Raw genomic sequence first — 12,177 nt, 5'->3', positions numbered from 1 at the left:
TTGCTGAGATGGGCTATAAATATACAAACCTAAATCCTTTACAGGACAGCCCGGCCATCGCACTAATGCCAATAATCAGTTAACATTTGATTTCTCTGGTTTCTACCAAACAGCTATGATAGAATATAATAATATGATAGAAGTTGTTTTTGACACATTTAGAAGCTACTATAGTATTCGTTCAAAGTTAAATTGGCATTTTTTAAAACATTATTTTCACACTGAATATCCTGAGTTCTCTATTTATAGGTAACTTTAACCAAACACATTTAACATTTTTTTAAAAATCAGGATGACCTGCAAAGAAATTCTGTTTAGAAGAGATTTAATTTTGACTAATGCCATACAAAAATGAATCCAATTTGCTTTAAAAACATTGAGTCAATAAATGTCTGATAATCTCTAAAATGACTTGTAGCTGGAGGATTCCTAACTGGGTTGTGATCACGGCTTAACAAAATGCATCTCTCCAAGATAAGTGTACTCTCCTGGCTGAGAGCTGAAAGGATAGGAAAAAGATTACTCATGGCTGGTTTGGACTTCACATATGTATACGTAAAAGGTTCATTTCAAAAGTTCAGTACTTTTGCCAACCCATTTTATTCAAATCAGTTTTTTTCTGAATAAAATTAAGATTAAGAGGTTGAGAAAATATAAAAGTCATGGAAGTAATCATTGACTCCTATGCCGAAGCATTAACAGAAATACTTCTACTGGAAGGACATCCCGCAGATAGCCAAATGATCTTTAGGGCAAAAAGTCCTGGGAGGTACACAGAGGAAAGTCCATCCAAACACTCTTCCCCCCACCCTAGTCTCTACCTTATTTCAAGGAGCAACTTAAAATATTACATCCTCTGAGCAGCCTTCCTTGATTCTGTCTAGTTGCTGCCATGTGTTGCCCCAGGCATATCCCTGATACACTCTACTTACTTACCTAGCTCCCAATTAGAATGTCATCTCCTGGGTGTAGGGGCCTGGTGGCCTTCTGGCCTATTCCCTTCTTTACTTCTAGCGCCTAGCACAGTAACCGGCACAGAGAAAGCATCCAAGTGCTTATTGAATGAATGGAAACAATGAATGGGGAGAACAGAGGCCTGGACGAATGTGTGTGGGGGGAATGCAATTCATTTCAGACAAATTCTCTTGCCAAGCGAGTAAAAACATGGCGCGTAGAAAAGACCTCAGAGATCATGTGGCCCAACCTCCTCATTTTCCAGAAGCCAAGTAATCTTGGCTTAGTGCTGCATGAACTATAAAAGAATATTTCAGAAAACATATGAAAGAATATTAGGAAAAGCAAACATTCTCTCTAATGAAGGAAGATACCAGCCCACACAATCTGCAAGCAGAACTTAATTAAAATGTTCACAGTGCTAATTTTATCTGGCTTCTATTAGTGCCTTCAAAAGTGTCCATCTATTACCTGGCAGTGTCAAGTCTACATCATCCAGGCTCAGTTACTTAGTATGTAGATCAGGCAAGATCCTCTCTTCCTCTCCCGCCTGTGTTTCTCCAGCTTTTCATGCTCATTAGCACCTCCAACAGAAGGCTGAGGAAACGAAACTCCAATTTATCAATGTCAACTGTTGAACCAGCAAATTGCATCAGTCCCGCCCACACATGGAAGTGTTTGGACAATTCTGAATCAACAAGATGTTGGCAGCTGTGTTCCTATGGTTCAGTAATTGCATTGTTTCCTACTGTGCTCTACGGGTTGTGAAATGAATTTATTAAATAACCTACACAAAGGGAATGTGGTGTGGGCTAGTGGAAACAGCTCTGAGCTGGTGTTGGGAGACCGTCCCACTTTGACCACTAGCCTTGACTTCAGTTTTTCTAGTCCTCAGGCTCCTAACTACCTAAGAGGGTAATTCTGCCCTGAGCAGCAGAGAAATCTCTGGCACCTAAACCACTGTTGTTACTGTGCTTGAGAGAATGCACTAGAATCTGTAACTGACCACTTCATACTGGAAGACAGTAGTCAGGAAAGGAAAATTGAGTCCACACACATGAAGCATATAATGGAGGGATTTAAACAGACATAGCGTGTAAGAACCTGCTGTACAACACAGGGAACTCTACTCAATACTCTGTAATGACCTCTATGGGAAAAGAATCTAAAAAAGAGTGGATACATGTATGTGTATAACTGATTCACTTTGCTGCACACCTGAAACACAACAGTGTAAATCAACTCTACTCCAATAAAAATTTAAAAAAAAATAAAAAAGAAACTAATTCTACTGTCTGGTAAGTTTGCCAGTTGGTATTTTGCCAGTTGTCTTGGGTTATTAAAACTAGTTGGCGTTTTGTAAATCTGGCTGTGTGACAGAATGAGACATATTTTCAAATGAAGGTGAAAAACTTACTTGGTATATTATTACAATTGTAAAAGAGGAAAAACAATTAAGTTTAAGAAAAGTCAACCCTAAGCCTAGTTGACCCTATTTCTGTTAGTGTTAAACCAGACTCAATCTTAGAAGGCAAAATGATTTGTGATTACAGAGAACGTCCCCAGAGAGCTGCCCTGCTGAGGGGTGGGAGGGAAGTCTCCCTGGGCCCTGAATAGCTCAAGGTCTCTTGCGTGGTTGGGGTATTTTTTTTCTGGGCAAAGATAGAGGAGTCTGAGTGGGAAAAATACCCTCCCTTCAACTGGGAGTTTGGCACTCACTCAGGGCCCTAATTTTGTTTTCAATGGTTTCCCATTCTTTCTTAAAAAGCAAAAAAGTTAAAGTAAGGCTTTCTCTCAAATTAAGAAGCAAAATTCCACTCCTTTCCAAACTCTGTAATCAATTATTTTATAAATAGGACTTGACTCAGATCCATAATCATTTACTGAAGTCTACACATAGCCCAGTGGTTCTGGCCAGGTGGTACAATGGCTGACAGATAACTTACCCTGGGCTTGATCATTTCCACAATGGGCGGGACGATAGTTAATGTGTGTCGAGCACAAGCCCACGGCTGGCCACGCTGAAGTCTATCATAGCCGGGCTAGGTGCTTAATTTCCCAATCTCCTACCTAAACCTTGAAGAAACTATAAGAGGTAGGTATTAGGATTACTATTTTGCAGACAGAGAAGTGGTTGCTCAAGGGCATGAAGTGAGGAAGTAAGAAATTTAGGAACTAAAACCAGGTCTGGCTCACTCCAAATCTCACCAGCTTTCTGCAACGAGATGTTGGTGTGAATCTCTGGGATATTTTGTTCTTTCTAGACTGGATGACAAAGCCTTGCAAGGCACTCTTCCGAATAAATTAATGGTACTACACTGAAGCCTTTTCTTCCCAACAGAGTCAATGGAATATGCACACAGAAGTTCATCATCGGAGCTTTATGTGCTTTCGTTCTGGCTGAATGCTAATTTACTTTATTCTCTAATGAGGAGACCTCTAGCCAAATTGCAGGTCAACAGCCTGATGAGCGGCACAGTGGAGTGTGAGTTTTTAAAAAGCCACCCACGGAGCTGCATTCAGAGCTGAGGGTCAGTGCTCCAGTCCTCCCTGGAATGTGCCATGGACCCAGACAGGAGGCCAAGGTTCCAGCTTGCTTCTGCCTCAGGACTGGGGCCGAGAAACCTGTATTCCCAACTCACAACTGTAGCAAGTCATTCCCCTCATCTGGGGCCTGTTTCCCCATCTGGAAAATGGTGGGTTTGGACCGACTGTTGTATTTTTTAAAGTCAAGTCTATTGAGGTATAACTTATCTACAATAAAACTCACCCCTTTGACAGATACAGTTTGATGAGTCTGACAAAGGTATACAGTTTGATAACTATAGCCACAATTAAGACACAGAAGACTTCCATCACCCCCCAAAATGTCCTCATGCCCTTTTGCAGTCAATCCCCTTTCCAAGCCCCAGGCAATCTCAGATCTGATTTCTATCCCTGTAGTTTTACCATTTCCTGAAGGGCACATAGGTGACAAAGTATATAGCCTTTCATGGCTGGCTTCTTTTACTTAGCATGGAACTTTTAATATTCATTCATGTTGTTGAAGTCATCAAATCAATAGCTGGCTTCTTCTTATTGTTGAGCAGTATTTCCCTGTATGGATATGATGCACTTTGTTTATCTACTCAGCAGGTGATGCACAGTTGGATTGTGTCCAGTTTTTTGCTAACATGAATAAAACTGTATGCCTCTGTGTTAACATAAATTCCATTTCTCTTCAGTAAATACTTAGGTGTATGATAGCTGTGCCATTTGTTAAGTGTGGGGTGTGTGTTTAACTTCCTTATAAAGTGTCTCACTGTTTTCCAAAGTGGCTGTGCCATTGTGCGTTCCCACCAGCCATGTATATGGACTGGTTGCTATTGAATGGGTAGCCTCAGATAATGACTGCGATTCCTATCAATGTCCCATGAATATATCGACTCTTCCAGAGCAGAGGTCCCCTGAAATGCATCTCAGTAGCCTTCACAGCACCAAGGACAGAGGCAAAGTAAGTGCACGGACTCATGTTGGGAGCCCTTCCGGCTCCGATAGCGCTATCATTCTCTTTTTTCCTTCTCTGGACATCTTGTTCTGTGACAGTGGAGAGTAAACACTGGCTTTAGGCTGAAATCGGTCTGGGACGGCCTGCAAAACTACCACCTACTAGCTGGGTAAGGTAAATACTTTCACCTCTCACAGGCTTGATTTCCTCTTCTGCAAACTGGAGGTGATCATTACCTTCCACGCAGGTTGTCGGAAGATTAAATGATGTAATTATGTGTGCTCAACCCACAGTAAGTGCCCGGTAAATAGCAATTTTTAGCTTCTACAGTTATAGACTGGCATGGCTGATAAAGAAATGGTAGGTGATAAACTTGACCCCCTTCCAAAAGTCCCCAACAACTAGAATGTGAAAACGGAGTGCCCTGTGTTCCGCTGCACAGACCTCACCATGTTTTCCTGAGAGATTCAAACGGTTCAAGAGTTCCCTCTCTCCACGTATTATGTTGGTGTATTTATTCTTCTCCTTATTTATAATGTATACACGTGTGTATACGTGTATGTATTAAATACGTACATACAGCGAGAGAGAGAGAGAAATGAACAAAAGAAAGAGTTCCTCTCTTGTTGAGCTTAGAGTCTAATGTGTTCCTTTTAACTGATGTGTAGAAAGACACAGGACAGAAGTTTTGCCATGGGCAAGGAAAAAGGCAGAGTGCCAGGGCCAGCATTCTAGATCTCAGCCAAGCAGCTTAAAGTGTGGCAGCATTTATGGGATTGCTGCAGCTCTAACTTCCATTTTATTCAGGGAAATATACTGTAGGTCTAAAGGTTTCCTGAATGCTAATGTGTGTATGTGTGTGTGTGTGCGCGCACGTGTGTGTTAAAGAGTGAGAGAGGAGAGAGGCAAGAAAGGAGGATGGGGATTCCACTGATGGGCATCTGAGCTCTGAATAATGCATCAACACGTTTCATTTTAAGCAATGTTTGTGTTCCATCCCACCCACCCCACCCCCCTGCAAGCTAATTGCCTTGCTGTTTTGAGCACCCAGCTGTTGCTGTCTGAAACCTGACCTTCACTGTGAAGAGGCTCACAGCTGCAGCAAGCTGTCTACCTAGTAATGCCTGGGTTCTTATCGGCTTCATGCCTCTCTTTCCCTTAACCAGCTTAGTGAAGTGGGCTGGTTTCCCTAGTTCCTTCCCCCAAACCATTAGTCTCTCAGCCAAAATAAGAGGAGGGGGCAAGTACCCCTTGAGGAGAGAGGAGTTCCGGTTGCAGGGCAGCCCTGCAGAGGGCCACTGGAGGCCTGCCTGGCTCAGCTCACTTTCCTACTAAGAGTGTGGTTCATGGACCAGGAGCAAGGGCATTATATTAGAATGTTCATTAGAATGCAGAGTCTCAGGCCGGACTCTAGACCTACTGAATCAGGGGACCCCAAGTATGTGTAGGCACATTAAAGTTTCAGAAGTGCTAGAATGGGATATAAACCCCAGAGAGTTTTCCAAGAGCCTGACCTAAGCATATAAGATGGCCAAGCAGATCGGGACAAAACTATGTTGGAAAGGCAATGTGGAGCGAAGGAAACAGCCAGCCCCAAAGACCCTTACTTCCTGATATTCATGCCCTTGTGTAGTTCCCGCGAACACGGAGTCAGGGTTGGTCTGTGTGGCAAATCGAATGTGTAGAAGTGAGAGCACGAGACTTCCGGGGCAAGGGCATAACAGGCACCGCAACATTTTCCTGGCTTGGTCCTTTGGATCACTTGCTGGGGTGGGGTGGGGTGGGGTGGGGAGGGGAGGGAGGTGGAAAGCCCATCGCTATGTGGGGGGCTCTTTCAAGACCTGGTGGAGAGGCCCACATGGAGATAAATTGGGGCCTCCCAGCACCAACTGCCAGTCACGTGAACAAGCCAGCTTGTCGATGGAACCTCCAGGTCCAGCCAAGCTTTCAGGTGACTGCAGATCCAGTCAACGCCTTACCTGCTACTTCATGAGAGACCCCAAGCCAGGAACACCCAACTAAGCCACTCCCAAATGCCTGATCCCAAGAGATCGTGTGAGCGAATCAATGTTTAATGCTGTTTTAAGCCACTGAATTTTGCAGTATTGCTTATTCAGTGACAAATAACTAGTACAAGGACAGAAAGCTGGGTCTGAGACTGGGCTCCCCCTACTAGGAGTGGTTTTCCACTCTCACATCATCTTCTTAGTGCCTCAGATGCCTCATCTACAAAAGGAACAACCACAGTTCATCCAATCTTCAACCCCTTTGAACATACAGATGCACCATTACTTTATATATCACTAAGACAGGAAAAAAAGATGTCATCAAATTAGTACATCTTAGGTCCTCAAATGCATACAAATTTTAGAGATGTAAAATTGTGGGATGATGTGCATCTTAAAATTGATGAAATACAGTATGATGTTTTTTCTGTCTGCCACATGGAGATGGTAAAAGGATCAATGGCACAACAGATGAGAAGGCGGGAGGTGATGGGCTGCATTCTGAAGCACCACTGCTTGAGAAAGGGAAATGACACTATGGTTCCAGACCAGCTAATTAAACTGGCTCTGCTGGGCTTCATCATTTCACTTTTAATGCTCTTGCCTCGGGCTCCTATCACAATTTGTGCTCAAAATGACTGCTACAAAGCCCAACTGAGAGGGAAAAATAGTTAAGGAAAACCATCTATGGCAGTGCTCCCTAAACTTGCTGGAGCATAAGAAATGACTTAGTGCATTTGTTAAATATATACCCAGGCCCCTTGCTAGAGACTTTGATTCAGTAAATCTGGAGTGAGCGTTGGAATCTATATTTTACCAAGGGCCCCAGGCAGTTCTTATGAACACACAAGATTTAAAACACTGATCAAAACAAGATAATATCCATCTCTTATTAATATTTTTCCTTGCATCAAATCATAATAGGAAAGTATAAGTCTGGATTGCCTTAGCTATGTCCCCATATAAAAAAGGCCTTCGATCTGGTATAAGATTTTACTGAAGGTCAATGTAAAAAAAAAACAAACAAACTGTCTTACAAAGGAATTTGCCATCACTAGAAAACTTACTGAAGTCATGGAAAATTATACTATTCAATGCTTGTAGTATAAAAATCTGTATAATATTAGAGGAGATATATTAAAGAATATATCTCCTAACAGGCTGATCTGTTTCCTTTTTTAAAAATTGAGGTATAGCTGACATACAATATTATATAAGTTTCAGGTGTACAACATAGTGATTCACAATTTTTAAAGGTTAAACTCCATTTATAATTATAAAATATTATCTATATTCCCTGCGCTGTACAATATATCCTTGTCACTTATTTATTTTATACATAGTAGTTTGTGACCTGTTTCCTTTTTCATCAGTCAATAAGAGTTGCTAAGCAACCATATTTTCCTTTTTTGCTTAGACTGCCAGGAATCTTTCACCTAAAATCCATGCCCCCCAAATGATAATAACATTAAAAATAATTAATATTTTTGGTCAAAAACATAGTTGCTGCTGCACAAAGCTTCTTGGGAGGTTTTGAGTTTGTTGTGTATTTTAATGGTCATGTTATAGTCATGTGTTTTTTCTTAATACTCACGTCTTTTGGAAGTAGGCAAGAAACAGATTTTAAAATGAATACTGTTTGTTTTGTTTTGTTCTGTTTCTAATCACGTTTAGACTAAATGACCACAACGCAATTTCTAGCAACTCTTCACTGAGTTACGTGGGTTGTCTCCTCTCATGCCAATCCCTTGGCCAGCTCTTAAAACATCATAGGAATGTTAACCCCATCTTGGCAAGGAATGTCGATTTTCTATTCAAGCCAAATACTTATGCAAATAAACAGAAAATAATTTTAGAGCACCTCCTCAAAAGCCTCTTCTTGTTTTCTCTGGTGCATAACATAATTTTCTGACAATCTGACCCAACTATGGCAGCAGAGTCAGGCCATTAAAATCTTTCCCTATAAGAACAAAACACACAAAAAAATCTTCCACTTCATTTTCCAACATCTTACTCATGTGCTTTCAGTTTTGCAACAGAATTTCATCCTTGACCTGAATGTCTAAATATCTCCCAAACAATAATTAAGTCACTACAACCCTGCTGTGTAAAGGGCATTTTCTGACAGATGGGATACCAAGACAGAACATGGAAATTGCTTCTACTCTTCCCCAGCCTTATGGAGCAAGGAGACTCAGGGCAAGGATTTTCCTAATCAACCTTGGAGTCTGAGGTGCACGTAGAGGCTCAAAAGGACATGACTAAGTTATCGATATAGAGTATGGAGTAGTGTTAACTCATTGATGTTCCAATGAATATTTCCAATCTCCACGAATTTCCTCATACCATCTGGCTATCCAAGCTGACTTCACCCTGTTTTTTCGGTCAAAGATCCTTTACTCTGTGAAGTCTTCCCAACTGCCCCTCTCCTCCCATCAGGGTTAATACCATTCTCATCCGTCTTCCCATGACACTCACAACATGGCAACACAATGGATTGCCTTATCTATTTGTCTCCACTGCTGGACCAAGTTGCTTGAGGTCAGTGATCCCAGTTAATTCCTCTTTGAACTGCAGGACCAATCGGATTACCTGGTACACATCAGGTGCTTGGTCAATTTGTATGAATGAAAGAATCTAGTTCAGGGACTCTAAGGTCCCTCAGATTCTCTGATTCAAATTCAGTCATCATGCAAATAAGGACATTAGGCCCAAAGAACCCATCTTTCCCAGAGTTACACCAAAAAAAGGAAACAAGACAGACAAAAATCCAAATTTTCTCATTCCCAACCCACTGATTCTCCTTTACTTGACTTATTACACGACCTCTGACCTACTTGCCAGACCCCTGTCTTCTGCCACCACTTCTTGGACCTTCCAATTTAGTTAGTCTCTCCCTCATCCATCATTTCTCAACCCAGAGTCAGGTCCTCAGGGAGAAACCTTCCAGCCTGGGGCAGCCTCCTTCATTATCTGCTCCCATACCTCCTCGAATCATGCTTCTTTCCTGTGGAGAATGTATCCCAGCCTGCAATTATACTTTCAAAAGTGAAACTACTGGGCTTCCCTGGTGGTGCAGTGGTTAAGAATCCGCCTGCCGGTGCAGGGGACACGGGTTCGAGCCCTGGTCCAGGAAGAACCCACGTGCCGGGGAGCAACTAAGCCGGTGTGCCACAACTACTGAGCCCACGTGCCGCAACTACTGAAGCCCAGGCGCTTAAAGCCTGTGCGCTGCAGCAAGAGAAGCCACCGCAATGAGAAGCCCGCGCACCATGATGAAGAGCAGCCCCTGCTCGCTGCAATTAGAGAAAGCCCGCGTGCAGCGAAGACCCAACGCAGCCAAAAATAAATAAAATAAATAACTTAAAAAAAAAAAAAAAGTGAAACTATTTTATGAAGGTCCAGCTTTCTCACTAAACTCCCTGAGAGTAGAAACATGTATTTGTTGCTGCCGCTTACTGCTATATCCCTAGTGCAGGAAGCCTCACTCGACTAATTATTTGTTGAATGAATAAATCATTTAAAAACTCTCCAAAAATAAGGAGTGGGTCAGTCGTACAAATATTCTGTCTCATGAATAGCAGAGATACAACGAAAGCAACTCACCCTTCCTGTACAATATGAAAAGATATCTCTATTTTTGCGTTCAGATAATTCACTTTATAGATAACATGTAACTGATGCTTAAACTCGGATGTCCCTGTTTCAGAATCTGGGAAAAACCTGGGCAGCCTTCTTCTTTCAATGGGTTCACAATGAAATGTTAGTTATTTTAGCATGAGATTAAGACAAACTGGGACCAGCAGTGTGATGCTCACAGAATTTCTTTCCCAGGATAGACTGAAATATCTGGATTATGTAGACAACTGCTTTCTACAACAGGTATGGATATTTGAGAGGATTATTCTAATTCAATTTGCCCCTGCATCTTTAAAAAGTTTCTTAAAAGCATGTAGCAATATTTGCAATTTTTTCCCACTTAACCCAGAGAAAGGGCCAGGTCACGTCTCTGATCCCCAAGTCACTTACAGATTCCAGAAAGAAATATGACAATTTGATGTAATTGCTTAGAACATTTTGACAATCTGTTGGGTCTAAAACAGTTTCATTAGATATCAAAAATCGTTCCCAGTTATAACTCTGGAATTAAACTAAAGAAGTAAATGGCTCACTTCTGTTTCTCTCTCTTCTTCACCTGTTTAAATATAACAAAACTCTTGTCAGTTTGAAGGTTTTCTAGCCTTGATCCTACAACTCATGGTGAAAAACCTGCCCTCCTTTGGAAGACCAAGAACAAAGTGGTGAGAAAAGCCCTCCCTTGGACAAAAAGCTTTGATTACAGGATGTCACTATTTTTGGAATGTTCTTAGCACATTCCCTATGAAAAACCATTATATCTTCCCTTCCTTGGAGCTTGAAAAAAATGTCCTACCTCTCCTAAGCTGGGGTATCTCAGAGGTGTTGGAGTGAGGCAACAGTGATGTCAGAGAGTATGGTTATATGCTCTGATTTGGCTTTGAGTGAATAGACTTGGGTCATAAATCAAGAGACCTAATTATAAACATAGCACCATCCTTCCCTGGACCTCAGCTTCCTCTGTTATTAAATAAAGGGCATTACTCAAAGGTCCCGGTTATCACGAGCATCCTGTGACTCTAACTTTGACCCTACTAACACAGAGAGAAAATCTCAGAGCTTGTTTCTGGGAAAGCAGAGAAAGGACCAGATATCTAGAGGTGGGTTTACTGTCTGTTCTGCCTCTGCTATAGATGCCCATGGGTGGTCTGCACCTAACCCCGGCCATTGCTTCACAGTGGACCTCTAACACCCAAAGGTAATCTGGATGCTTGTTATGGGCTGAAGTGTGCTCCCCTCAAATTCATATTTTGAAGCTCTAACCCCCCAGTACCTCCAAATGTGACTCTATTTGACCCTAATCCCAGCAGACTGATGTCCTTATAGGAACAGGAGACTGGACACAAAGAGACCCAGAGGAAAGGCCATGTGAGGACACATTGAGAAGCCAAGAAGAGGGGTCTCAGGAGAAACCAAATCTGCTGACCACTTGATCTTGGACTTCCAGCCTCCAGAACTGTGAGAAAATAAATGTTTGTTGTTTAAGCCACCCAGTCTGTGGTATTTTGTTACAGCAGCCCTTGACAACTAATACAATGCTGAATTGATTCACCTGTTTAGATAAGAACTTGGATCTTCTCGTCTATACCTCTCCTTTCTCCAATGAAAAGACTTCAGTTCTAAAGCAGGAAAGTAACTTTCCCAAGGTCACACAGGTACTTAGTGCCTGAAGAGATACTAGAACAGAGCTTATAGAGGGAAATAGGTACATTCAACAGCCTGGACTTTTTCCTTAAGAACAATCCATGTCATACAATAAAACACTGAAACTTGGCATAGACATAGGCATCAAAGAACTCATACCCAGTGTACAGTCATAATATGCTTGAGTGACAAATTATAAATTATGGTATTTCATTGAACTGAAAACACATGTTTAAAACATGCCCTGTTTTACCCAGAACTCTGTCAGCATCCAGGAGGTATTAGGACTTCTTCTACTCTAGAAGGCTAACATCTTTCCTCCAGGGAGTGCTCACCTTAGCTACTGACTTTCGTTTGTGCTCTATTCTTTCCCAAAGGGGCCTCCTGAAGTCTGTGTACAGGGAGAGACACTCAAACATAAGCATGACTGTTTTGGAGACTAATACCAGG

General features: G+C 41.9%; 1 protein-coding gene across 1 annotated transcript in view; it reads right to left on the bottom strand.

Annotated features, from left to right (window-relative positions):
- The window catches only part of MB21D2 (Mab-21 domain containing 2), a 102,189-nt gene that overhangs the window by 24,285 nt on the left and 65,727 nt on the right, over positions 1 to 12,177 (bottom strand). The window lies entirely within an intron of this gene.

This window comes from Eubalaena glacialis, chromosome 6, assembly GCF_028564815.1.
Source record: "Eubalaena glacialis isolate mEubGla1 chromosome 6, mEubGla1.1.hap2.+ XY, whole genome shotgun sequence".
Classification (NCBI taxonomy): domain Eukaryota; kingdom Metazoa; phylum Chordata; class Mammalia; order Artiodactyla; family Balaenidae; genus Eubalaena; species Eubalaena glacialis.
The sequence above is the reverse complement of the archived record's forward strand: the minus strand, read 5'-3'. Positions and strand labels throughout refer to the sequence as shown.